Raw genomic sequence first — 13970 nt, forward strand, 5'->3', positions numbered from 1 at the left:
GAGACGGGAATGGAGAACAAAGAGAAGTTGTGACAGAGATGTTCAGATATGATACGGTGAGCGTGTGCACATCGTGTTCTTCAAGTTTTTACCCCAGTCTGCAAACTTTGCTGTGTCGTGCTCTGCTGTTTTATTACAACAAGAATATAACAAGTATTTTTCTAAATGTGTGAAACCCATTTTGCTAACTTGTGAAAATATTTGTGAACAACAAATGCATATAACGAAAAAGGAGGAACAGTTGTTAATTCTTTTGGTAAATTACTGAAAACACTTGCTGTAATTTGGCAGCATCCTTCCACAGAATAAGGTTGGAAAATTTTAATGTGTGTGTTTAAAGTACAAGGGGACTTTTGTTGTCTGAGTGGTGACTGGAGGGCCGCCAGAACTGGGCCTGCCCACTCTTCACGTAGCCAGGCGCAAGCGATGTTCTTTTGCCCATTTCCCTCAGCCAATAATTGGGCTTCAGCATGTCTTCTTTTATAGTTGCAGACTTTTTTCATGGTAAATCCTGTGATCCAGCAAACAGAATGTTAATTGTCTATGCTGCAACTCTGTAGGCATGATCAAATGGGCACAGTGAAAGTGGACACACACAGATGATGGTCAGGTCTTTCTCTGATGCTTTTCAGTGAACGCATTTAAAAATGAGAGATCAAAAATCTGTGTAAATAATTCCAAGTTATTTTAAGAGTTTGTACCAAATCCCCCAAATCTGAATCAGGACATCAAACTGGCACTGCCACATTCTCTCGTCACATACTGCGGGCTGTAACTTAGTCTGGGTTCTTATCACAGCCCAGTCACTAGGATGAAATATTGGCAGTTAGCGTTTCTGCAAACCACTCAGTCATTCACATTTGTACTTGTCCCTGGCAATGTTCCATATTGATATTTCTACAAAAAGTGTCCTTTATGACCTGACTTTGATATCCAAAGCTGAAGGGGATGGTTGTGGAGTTACACGTGGGATGGCTGCTGTGCCATTGGCCACAATTCGAAACAGGAAAAGTCTGATTGCTCCTGTGGTTTCAGCAGGCAAATATATGCCAACTGTTAGTGTGTTAGATAAACAAAACAAAATGCTAGCTAGCTAAAGGTAAGGATTGTTAGCAAAGAGCAGTAGTTGTTGGTTACTCTTGTGATATGCTGACCCCCATATATATATGTATATATTTTTTGGCTTTTTAAAAAAAAAAAATCTGACCCATATTTTTAATAGCAACATTCAGGACACCACAGACATTTTCAGGTCAGGATTGCCACAGCAAAAAAAAAAAAGCAAAAACATTTTTGACTAGAAAGCGCGTTGGGATTGAGGTGAACACAAGGTGTTTTAAGCCAAAATATCATATTTTCCTAACCCTAAATAAGACGATTTCATGCTTTAACCTAACCAGACTATAAGCACAGTGTTGTCAAAACAAAGATGTAACATAAAGAAATGTAAAGTTTCAACATATCCGTGGTTTGTAAACATGCCAACATTTATTCTGGTGATTAAGTTGGTCATCAGACTCTAAACTCCATTTTTCCACACTCACTACTGTCCCCTGTAATATAAATAACATACAATTGTGCTGTACTGTATAATTAATGACATAGAATAGTTCATACATTATTATTGTCTGCTGAAATATGTTTACCATAGCTCATATTATTTGTAGTGACTAAGATAAAAAATAAAATCCACAGACATCTTAAACCCCCTTTCTAACACATTGAACTGCACGTTTAATATCACATTAGAGCAAAGCATCAGCCTCAGCACATAATGCTGTTTGTTTATGCAGATGCACATTTGATTAAGCTCACTATAAATTCGGACCCACGACAAATCTCATGGTGTGATTTGAAAATGCTGCACACAAGCATTGATTACTGCTTTTAGAGGATGCTGTCTGCATGTGCGGTAAATTCTGTCTACATGTCTGCGCCACAGATGCTTGATCTGACATGTGCTATTTCATACAGTATTTACGTTATGATGGCATGCCTCCCAGTCATGAAAGGAACTCAGAATTAAATGACTGATATAGAGATGTAGTCCACAAATATTTAATTATTATTTAATAGATGAGACGTTGATATATCATGGTCTCTCATGAATTATGAAGTAATTACTTGGCCTCGGCTAAATGATTGGGGTCCAGTGGTGTACTGGGACAATATGCACCGTTTGCATTGCTATCATGTTACTCAGGAAGTTCGCATGGGTAGACAAAGATCTCAGATGTTTACCTAAATAAAAGTGGCAATACCACAGTCTAGAAATACTAATGTTAGAAGTAAAGATAATGAATTTAAAATGTTCAGCAAAAGTAAAACAGTATTAGCATCAAATTACTGATGGTACCAAAATTGCAGGGACTCATTTTGATGTATGTTGCAGCTGAAAATACACAGGAGTGTACAGTATTTGAGTAAATGTACCACAGGTATTATGTGATGCAAATCTGATTTAAAAAGACTCCTCCTGGTCGGCAAGTTTGCTTGGGCACACTGCCCAGGTAAGGCCTATGTATTGGAAACAGTGATCTGGCATACACAAGCTGTTTGGGCAGTTTCCAAGGCACCTCACAAACTCCTCATGCCTTCCCTCTGCTGCTGTGAAAGCCACATCCAAGAGTGTTCTCCAAACACAACCAGAAAGAGCCGGGGCGGTGATGTTGGTTATGTAGAACTACCACAAAAACTGCCCACAAATAACACTAACTACTACCTACTACATGAACAGTCAATATGTAAGAGACTGATGCTGTTTTTCTTGGGTAACATTAAGAATTTCCATAGGATTGTACGATATGAAATAAAGATATTCTCCCAACAGTGTGTCTATTTTCTACAGCATACATGTAGTGAAAGAAACGCACAATTTCTTTTCAATAAAATCAGGACAAATATTTGAATGGAGACATCTGGAAAGTCCAATATTTGTAGCAATTTTGCCTTTATCAGGATGATGTTGAGGTTTTTCCAGGTACTTGTGAACTAATGGGTTAAAATAATGTGTTTTTGGGCAGGTTCTAATAATACATGTTTTCTTCTGGTCATTTCTTTTTTGAATTTCTTTATTCAATTTAGTGAATTTGATGCTTTGTTAATTAAAAAAAAATAACGGATGATTATGAGGTTATGTACATTTGGTATCTATAGTAATCTATAAGTCACATGACTGATTAAACAAACACCACCCTGATGAAGGCAAGATAGCCTGTGGATAAAATATACCATAGATCCGGAAGCCGAGAACGGTCATTGTTTTTTTCTTTTTTTATGCACTGTTATCTCATGATAACGACTTATTATCTGGTTATCCCGATATAACAAAGATTGTTTTCTTGTGATAACAAATTAATTAATGCTGTATTCTGTAATATTAAATGAATTGATAAACGTTTAATTACGTTTCACATTACATTGCTAAGTTAACGTTAGCCTACATTTACGTTACCTTAGCTGAAGCAGCTGGATAGATGGGAGTTTGTCTGCCTCTCATCTGCTCACTGCTAGCCCCTAAACAAACCCAGTCAAGTAAACAAACGTAAAGTGTAACTTACCGGTAGGCTACAGCTGTAGCCGGCTATGGAAGCCGTTCGTGGCAGCTCCTGTAGGTTGAAATCAAGACGAACACATCATTAATTAATTTGTTATCACGAGAACACAATCTTTGTTAAATGGAGAAAACAAAATAAATTGTTTTGTTATCATGAGCAATACACAGTCATGGTCAGAAGTTTACATACACCAAAGCAAAAACTATTCCAGACAGCTTTAACCCAATTTGCCACCCAATTTGAATGAAGACATATATGTGGTTATTCAATAATAGTGTCTTCATTATTCTGCCAATGGGGCAGATCTGAATTTTTGACCTCAGATAGATATTTAGTTGATTTCCCCAAATGACCTCAGATTCTTGTGGTTCATAAGTTTACATACACCCACTTGTCTGGCCTATTTAACAGTAAATTAGTTGACATCAGGTTGTGCAATCATTCATGGAATCATCCCTTTAGTCTGGTGTTCATTCATGTTGTGTAAAAGTCGAAATTAGAAATTAGAAAGTAGAAATTATGGGGTATAAAAGCAGGTTGACTTTACACACACTGCATTTCGACTCGAGACTTGCAATGGGAAAGTCAAAAGAATACAGCCTTGACATCAGGGAGCGAATTGTTGCCTTGCATAAGTCAGGCTCGTCTCTTGGGACCATTTCAAGGCAGCTTGATGTACCAAGGGCATCTGTTCAGACAATTGTCCACAAATATAAGCACCTTGGGAGAATAGCTGTAATGCCACGGTCTGGAAGGAAACGGAAATTAACATCTAGAGATGAAAAGCTTTTGGTCAGAAAGGTGAAAATTAACCCCAGGACCACCAAGAAAGCCATCTGCAATGAATTGGCTGCCTCAGGAACAAATGTCTCAGTGTCCACGGTCAAGAGAGTTCTCCATCGACATGGGCTAAGAGGGTACCGGGCCAGAAAGAAGCCATTACTCAAAGAGAGACACAGAAAAGCTCAGCTGAAGTTTGCAAAAGAATACCAGCATAAGGATAAAGCCTTCTGGAAGAGTGTCATGTGGTCGGACGAGACGAAAATTGAACTGTTTGGGCATAATGACCAGCAATACGTTTTCCGGCGAAAGAGTGAAGCCTTTAACCCCAACAATACCATCCCGACGGTCAAGCAAGGTGGAGGAAGTCTCATGTTGTAGGGTTGCTTTGCAGCGTCAGGAACTGGGGAACTCCAGAAGATCAATGGAATCATGAGAAAAGAGCAATACTTGGAAATATTGCAAGGAAACCTCAAAAAGTCAGCCAGATCTCTGCAGCTTGGTCAAAATTGGATCTTTCAACAGGACAATGATCCAAAACATACAGCAAAATTAGTTTCAAAATGGTTTCAGCAGAACAAGGTGAAAGTACTGGAGTGGCCTTCACAAAGCCCTGACCTCAATCCGATCGAGAATATGTGGCGTGAACTGAAGAAACGAGTCCGTAAGAGAAGACCGACAGATATGACCGAGTTGTACCAAATCTGCCAGGAAGAGTGGTCAAAAATTCCAAAGGATTACTGTGAGAAGCTCATTGATGGCTATCCGAAGCGACTTGCTGATGTTATAAAAGTTCATGGAAATGCTACCAAGTACTAAGCCCTGAAGACAAAGGTGTATGTAAACTTATGACCCAGTAAAAAAGCAGTGTTCTGCAAAGAAATATCAATAAATTTCAAATTATTAGGAATTTTTGCCTTTTCTTTTTATTTCACGAAAGCATTAATCCTGGGGCTTCCTGGATGCTAGTTTATTCATGATTCAATTATGTAACTTGAATTTAGCTTGAGATTTAGTGTAGGAACATGCACTGTATGTAAACTTCTGACCACGACTGTATATATGTATAGCCGTTCTCAGCTTCCGTACATGGAAGAGTTGTGTGACATGATGAAGTCATCTGCAAAATAATTTTCCTAATATCTGCTCTGAGTGTGGTTAAATGGTAATTCCAGTATTTTTTAAACCCAGGCCCTTTATTTGCATGGTTTGATGTGCAAATGATTTAACTTGCTCAGTTTCAGATCTGTTATTAAACATGTTCTGTGAATGTAATATGTCTTGTACTTTGTCAATATGGTTAGTTAAATACATGTAGCCTATGACACATGCAAACCTGGGCATTTCTGTGGTTTGCAAAATGTTATCTGCTAATTTTATATCATGGTGACTGTGTCGCAGCTGCCAGCTGAGGCAATCTAATGGATTCATTCCAAATCTTTTGCTAAGTATGACTCATTTACACACCAAAACATTTTTATAAATGGACTAGGTTCAGGAATGTCATAATTCCCCTCAAATTTCATTACGGTTTTGTTTAGGCACCTGAAACCCCTTGATTAGGGTCATCATCATTGTAACAGTTATGTTTCCTCAAAAATGTATTCAAACCATCTAAGAGTTTTTAATTTTACTTTTAGGAGTGTAATTGGATGGAACTTGTTTATTTCTGACCCAAAGAGGAAATCGTACTCTTAAAAGTGTTGTGATGGTTTTTAATTCAAACATGCTTGTCATCGTTTTGATCATGGTGATTATTTGATCCAAAACGGTCAAAGAAAATATTCTAAAAATCGTACTCTGATTTTCACTTTTGATCTAGTCGCCACAAATAAACCAAAATCTACCACTGTAAGGCTGGGTATCACTGCAGTCTTAGACCTGTTGTTTACCAGGGAGATGAGAAGGGGGGATGTTTGTCTGCTCAATATTGCAGCAGACCAGTGAGCCACAACATGGATCTGAGTGCAAACACTTCTGTAATAAGAAATTTGTATCTAAGTATACCTCTGCCTTTCCCAACAACAGTCTAATTTCATGGTGTGTCATGTTTATTCTCGCAAGATGTTTGACCCCTTATGGAACAATTCAGATTTAATTTGTGGCAGAAATATCCAAAGCACCACAGACACAAAGTCACGGAGTTAAGCCTTCTACACATGGAAAATCACAGAGGGGGCACAGGGGTGTGATTTGTTGGAAAAGCAGTTTATTTATAAGGGGATTTGTGCTGATCTGCACATAAACACAAACAATGGAGGGGCTATTATCCTATTACCAACCTTAGTACAATAATATGTTTTTAATTACAGCATTTGGTCTCCCCAGTTGTACACATGTTTTAATGGGAATTCATGAGAACAACTTGGCTTTTTAATAGTAAAACATGTGCATTGTGTCGTCCAATTTTCCATCCCTACATGTTCCAGAACGAGGCATTAACAGTAGCTTAATACAAACAGCACAAACACCAGGCAGTGAACAGTGTTTTCCCCAAAGTTTCATAAATAGGGTGAGTGATGTCAGACACATAAAACTGTACATGGACCATGAGCAACAAACAATGTACTGACCCTTGGGCTCTTCAGTGTAATTCTGATAATACCGAGACTCAGTGGTATGATCCATTGCGCTGGGTTACAGTGCTGAGAGAGTGCATTTTCTGTCTATTGTTAAAATCACCACAATAAAATCTAAACTAAACCAACAGAGTGTACAAAAAATATTCTCATAATTAATCTCAGAATTTCCTGCTTTATCTGACCAAAACTAATAAACACAACCAAACCCTTGGACACAACTGATACATAGCTGCAGCCTTAAAGCGGATGAGAGGAGGAACCAGGGGGATGTTTAGCTCCCTGCTACTGTCGGCAATCAGGGTTTTCTCTCTGACCTCTTTATTCTGGATAGCAACTGTCATTAACATGTCTGAGGTGATTACATTGTGATTGGATAGTGCAAAAAACACATAAAATTCAGAGAGAAATTCTTCCAGGAGGCATTAAAGACCTGATTACCTAAGCAACCTCTGGAAGTTCATTAAGATGCAATCCAATACAGAAAACTGCTTCAAAAAATGACCGTAGAGGTGAATCAACTTGACCCATATGCACAAAACAGAACTTTTTTTTCAGATTAAGATTATAATGGCCTCTTTGAAGGGCACCCAGTCTAGTCCATTGGTTTGTGGACAACTGTTTTGAGGCCTTGTGTTTGGCATTACTGCTGTTGCCATCTTGTTTTTTGTTTTGTTTTGTTTTTCATGCTTGAAAGCATACCCTACTTTATCCTCTGTTTAACTATAAAATAATTTACAAACAGTATATTATGCTGTAAGAAGACTTGAAACTAGAGATAGAAACCACAAATTAATTTGGATACCGCAAAGCTCCGTTCAGAATTTGCACAGTCAGTGGCTGGACACCGCAAGCCAACTTCTTGGGATACACCCGTCTTATATCCCAGTGAGGAAGTGATGTGTCGGTCGTGACGAGTCTGCTCCTTCTGACTGAAATCTCAACATACACGTCATCGGTCAAAACATTGCCAAATTTGGATGAAATGTGAAATGATGTGAAATGATTCTGCAACTGCATTAATCTTGGATGAATCAAAAATGCCAAACTTCAAAAAACATTCACTGGTTTCAGCTTCTGAAATGTGATGATTTACATCAAAGACTAACTATCCTTGGGTTCTGGAATGACAAAACGAGAGCTCTGAAGACATCGCAATGGGTTCTGGGATATTAAAATGAGAACTTCTCACTCTTTTCTTCCATTTTTACAGACAAAACAATTGATTGAGAAAACAATAATTAGTTGCAGCACTACCAAATTGGCACCTGCTGTTCTCCTGCCTGTAACCGCTAACAAAATAGCTTTATATCCTCCAGATTTTGCTTCTGTTCCATGTGTATATGAATCTGTGTGAGAAACCTTGGTAAACTACAACTGCTTAATGAGTCATGTGGTATGTTTACACTCACTCATGTAGATCCTGGGCACCAACATTTCAACAGAATTAAAGGCACCGACTGAACTCGCACCATGTTTTAGCCAGAGGAGGAAACCCTGTCCCTTCCTCGCTTTACACTGTCACACTGGAATATCGGTTTTAAAACTCCTGCCCTGAAAAGTGTCTCTAGAGCAACATATATTGTGAGCCGCTCCTTGAGAATATCTTTGGGTGTCATATCTGCCGTCTGATCTCAAAACAGGAAATGGCTGAGTGTACTAGGGTGAACGGGACTGACAAAAAATGTAAATTATATCCACCAATTATCCACTATTTTTACCAAGCACAGTACAGCATTCATGGCCCACATTTACTCGAGCTTGAGATGTTACATATAGAGCAGAGTGCTCAGGGCTTACTATCACAATGTCTTATTGTCGATAATCAGTAAGTTTTTCAAGAAAAACAAAAAACAAACAAACAAACAAACAAAAAACATACTGACCCAGAGCTCTCCTGAACTGAAGAGGCATGCATTATTCACAATAGTTGACTATCTGATGAGCCACAATGCAAGACAGCCAAACAGGCCTCAGTGATCAGATCCTTATCGGGGTGAGTGAATAGTTTTAACAGTTCTGTCAGGAACAATTGTGTCATTTATTGCAGATCATTTGACTGTGACAAAGTTGGCTGCAGTGACACAAACAGGAAGTGAGCCATATCAAGGCTGCAGGGCTCCAATCATGATCAGATTTGTTCAGTAGACAAGTAGACAAGGTCCTCATTGCACCTGTTGGCAGTGCACCCTATTTGATGGGCTTCTGCCTGGCCCCTGCAATTGCTGCCTGCATCAATATCTCCTGTTTAATGTGTTGAACAGGCTGCAGGTCAGTTGAAGCCGACTTTAAACTCTGTATCTGGCTACAAATCTGACATTTGGTTTGGTTTGATACTGCCAAAGAGAAAAAAAATACAAAGGAGATTGTATCAAAAGCTATAATGTCAAATTCACTGTCTAAAAATGCCCAGGCTGCGGGAACGTTTCTGTGCACTTCAATAGATTTGATGTTAGTCGGGTTACCCTAAGTTTTAAAATTGACAAAGTCAAGTGTTTCTACAGGCTACAATAAAGCTGCTGCATTGAGGAGCAGCTGTGAACTGTTGTCCAGACCCCTCTGGAAAATGATTCTTTGCCCAGTGTGATGGCATTATTTATAAGGGACACATGTTGGTTAGTGTGCAGCTTGGCAGAATGAACAAACATGTCCCAACTTAGTGTGTTTAAGTCCCTATACCCTGCAATCTGAGGGGAATACCACTGATTAAACCTACAGAACACAGTAATTACCAATACAATTATGCAGAGCATCTTTAAAGGAGTGGGATGGAAACAGACACCCTCTGAGACACAGTCGTTTACACCGAATGCATCACAGTACAACAGGGAAAAGGCAGAAATGCACACCCACAAACTCTTTCCCACATCTCTGCTTCGCTTCATCACTTTTAATTGACAGTGTGTATTTTTCTGGTAAGAGATTTCATTACGGAGTCACTATTATAGCATTATTACATTCAATGCAACTCTCATTTGTACTTAGCAAGAAATACTCCCCTTTTTTCTCTTCAGGCCAACTGAAATGGGAGCATATTGATTCCCTCTGCCACAAAGCGGCAGTATGCCTATATATCAGACATACTGCTCATCTTTACAGGCGTTGTAAATTGTACAGATATGTTCTTGATTATGACACAACAATGTACAGCTTTAAGTCACCTGACTGGCTAACCACACACACTTTCAACACTTTTTAAACTGACTGAAAAGGCAATACAGGAATTTCTGTCAATAATTATTACATCTTTGAGCTGGATCATCTCTGCCAACCTGACTTTTTACATCATCTTGCAACAATAGCTCAAAATGTAAGAAGTAGAGAGGAAAAAGAGTAAGAAAGTGGTGCATGTAACCATTACTGCTGTATATCATTGAGGTGTGGGTCAGAGGGAGGGAAGTGTGCAGTTTGAAATCTTGCCCGATCCATTCAGCGATTGTTATGCATCAGCCAATGACCAGATATTTGTAACAAGATGTCTGGACAATTTTGTGTGGCCAAAAAGCCAAAAGATGATATTTTCCTAAACCTGTGGTGGTGTTTTTTGTCCAAAAACCTAACCAGAACATAATCATAGCATTGCCACAACATGACATTGAGAATTGAAAATAAAGAAATGTAAAATTTGAACAGTTTACAGAAACGTACAACATTCATTCTGGTGTCTGGGTTAAAACAAACACTGTATGGAGCTATCTGGGGTCTTTCTAACACCGAGCAAATTGAGCAAACAGGCGTAAAACATACTGGAGAACCTACACCCCCCTGTGATCGCACAAGAAACTCAATAAAACAACACCTGCCTCCTGGTGGAAACTAACATACTGTAAAAAAGGAATACAGTAAACAGAGGATGCTGTGAGATGAATTTTTATTTCAAGATGCTCATTAGCACCAGTCTTGATTTGTTCTCTTTGAGAACCACAATAAGAAAAGTAATCAACCAGATGTGTCTTGTTCTTTAGAGCCACAGAAGTGTTAACTATGAGATGGAATTAAATATTTAACAGCCCGACAATACTCTGGATTTTGCTTGAATTGACTCATGGTTTTTTTTTTCTTCTGTTTTTATTGTGGCTGTTTACGCCTGCATGGCTAGAAATAGACACACCTCATAAAGAAACGCGGTTTGAAGGAGCATTGCTGCAGACTGGCAGGAAACCAGCAGACTGAATACCAACTGAAGAAGCAGGTTATGTAATTCACTGCTTATGAGTTTATTATGGATGTTTTATGGGAGGAACACAATTAATTAGTCAGCAGTTGTGGTTGCATTTTGCTGATGCTCGTATGTGTAAACCTAAGATCGTAATAGACAATGTGATCCTCAATTAGTGGGGAGAGGAAACTCATTAGGAAACAATTACAGTCACACATTCCTGTGAGTCCCCACAGAGCAGTCTCGCTGGCTGTCCCAGGCTATGGAATAAAAAAACCTGCAAAGGAAGAAAGTGAAATTTCATCCCTCTGCACCTGTGATTTCTCTTCCAGACGTTTCCACCAGCTGCAGCCCCTTAAAGGCCGGAGGTAACAGTTAAATTTAAGTATCTATTATGGATAAAATAGCAAATGGTTTTCTGCGAAAAGTACCTTGTTTAGCCTGTTGCCACCGCGACCCAGACGTGGATGAGAGACCGAAAATGGATGGATGGATGGATGGATGGATGGATGGATGGATGGATGGACGGGGTATTCAGTGCTCTTTTCTGAAAAACAGAGAAGAGCCATGTTCAGACCAAATGGGGTCAAGGGAACTGAAAATAGTATTCATGTTGCTGCTTACCTCCAAACCTGGTTTTCTGTGTCAGCTGTTTGAGAAGTTTTCACAGAACTGAGTAAAATGCAGTTTACAAGCAAGGTTAATTATTGGATAAAACAGACCTGAAGATAGTCCTGAATGAGGATTCAGAGCACTTTATTTCATAAAAAAAAAAAAAAAAAATCTAGTATACATACTATTAGGGCTTCTTATAAAACCACGCCTGTGTGGGTCCCTACGATCAACTACAACATATAGCTGAATAAGACCTTCAAGATGAGACACATCTCTATTTCACAAACAGCTCTCAGAGCAAGGTACTAACAGTGTAATCTATATGTGAAGATACCGTAAGAGCCTTTAAACATCCTTGAGGTGGTCCGTCATATGGCCTTGTTTGCTGTATTCACCATTCAAAATCTATTATTGGCAGCCCCGGCATCAGGCATCACACCATGCGAAATGACTGACAACAACACATGACGCTATTTTCTCAGCTGAATCTGTGCTTTTGGAGACGTAGCCATGGGGGAGAGTGACATTTTCTATTCTGTGTCTCATTTGCTAAACATAAATTGTATGTTGTCATCTGATAATACCTTATCACTCTGGGCAGTGATTTGAATGCTAAAAGCGTGTGATGGCTGTAAAAATGATGTGCAGAGTCACCCTGGCATTTCCTCCAAGAGAGAAAAAAAAAGGAAAATTACTGGTATGCGTTAGCGTATGGCAAGACTCAGAAAAAAAAACTACTTAGATTGAACCATCCAACAAGGTGAACTCATTTCTGGTGATGTAGATGTCATATATAATATTATAATTAGGGATGCAAAATAATATGGCTTGTCATCAGTATCAGCCAAGAAATGCTTTATATAGGCACAAAATGAACATTTCTGCCAGTATAAAAGCTCGATAACATGACGCGTTGATTAACCACACACCATATGAACCATATACTAAGCAGTTCTCTTTTATTTTTTTTCTTCATTTTGAAAAGCATTGTATCTCTGCATCTGCCAGTGGGTCGTCATGACAAAGTAAGCATAATGTTATGTTAATTCCACTAGTGTAGACTTGATTTTCTCTGCAATTAGGTATGAAAAACTATGTGCATAAATCAGCATCGGCGTCAGCATACTGCAAAAGCGAGCTGGAAAATATCAGCATATTGGATATCTGCAAAATTTAATGTTGTGCATCCTCAATTCTAATTGATTTCCAGAAATTTCAAATTTCACTTTCACCAACTCGAGGCCATATAGTGTTCCAGTGCTGCATGTGCCAACAAATTGAATAGAATAAAAAACTGGCAACATAATGAGGGCTGCTGCCATGCATCCTGTTGAGCAGAAGGGGTTGGCTATTCAGGGATACTAGAGCGCATTTACCAATTTAGCATAAAAAATTAAAGCTGCTGTAAGTGATTTTTATGCTCATGTAATCAAGGGGAAAATATGTTTTTATAGTATCCCTACCCACTTTATCCAATCAGGACAGAAGAACTCGATAAAGAGGTGGTCTGCTCGTCAACACGCAGAGAGTATTTGCTGCCATGTCTGGAGATTACTGCCGCACGATCATGTGGTGACATAGAGCCGAGCGAGGGGGTTGCTAACTGCAAAGCAGGCAGGGAGATAGCGTAAGCGACGACAGCTCCTACTGTAGCTTGAAGGTATAGTTACCACGCACTCCCACACTCTATCAGAATTTCTTAAAAAAAAAAAAAAAAAGATACAAACACACTCATTTATAAATTCCACTTTAAGGGTATGTAGGAACTGGCGAATAACTTCCACATGATGTGAATGCAGCTTTGTGAACATGAAAAGACAAAGGGTCAGGGACACTTTGCCATTTACATTTTCTTTTCTTTCACTGTTTTCCCACTGGCGAAGATGCCCAAGATCAGAATTAATATTTGTAATTACAGGACACATCTACAGCACCCCTTCCTGAGGCAGTGACTCACTGTATGTTATAAACCAATGATTAAATATGATAAGTGGGTGTATTTCACATAATAGTGTAGCAGCAGCAATGACCGCACACCTACAAAGTGATCTTAGTATTTTGACAGCGTAAACCAGTGTAATGCAGCGGCTAGGCCATCGTTTTCTTTTCTCTGTGCATCTCTGTTGGGTGCAATTAGATTACATTTGGTGGAAGATTCAGTTCATTACGCTACGTTGGTGAATTTTTCTTGACAAGAGGGTCATTAACACAGATTCTCTAAAAATGATGCCTGCTTTGATGCATCCAGTAGTCAAATAAATGTTGCATGCTATATAGATT

The 13970-nt window shown here is 38.9% G+C and overlaps 2 long non-coding RNA genes across 3 annotated transcripts; one reads left to right on the forward strand and one right to left on the reverse strand.

The window, feature by feature from the left end:
- Positions 1-346: 346 nt before the first annotated feature.
- On the reverse strand, positions 347-7939 carry LOC119018218. Of its 2 annotated transcripts, none has more exons than XR_005074675.1 (3): positions 7722-7939; positions 3561-3608; positions 347-511 (listed from the first exon to the last, which is right to left on the reverse strand). It is a non-coding gene; the product is annotated as an uncharacterized LOC119018218 (long non-coding RNA). The 2 variants fall into 2 exon arrangements; XR_005074676.1 differs by lacking the exon at positions 347-511 and adding an exon at positions 2363-2392.
- A 203-nt stretch (positions 7940-8142) lies between these two features.
- LOC119018305 lies at positions 8143-11439 on the forward strand. The gene is made up of 3 exons (XR_005074709.1): positions 8143-8312; positions 11016-11108; positions 11408-11439. It is a non-coding gene; the product is annotated as an uncharacterized LOC119018305 (long non-coding RNA).
- The last annotated feature ends 2531 nt before the right edge of the window (positions 11440-13970 follow it).

This window comes from Acanthopagrus latus, chromosome 4, assembly GCF_904848185.1.
Source record: "Acanthopagrus latus isolate v.2019 chromosome 4, fAcaLat1.1, whole genome shotgun sequence".
NCBI classification, from domain to species: domain Eukaryota; kingdom Metazoa; phylum Chordata; class Actinopteri; order Spariformes; family Sparidae; genus Acanthopagrus; species Acanthopagrus latus.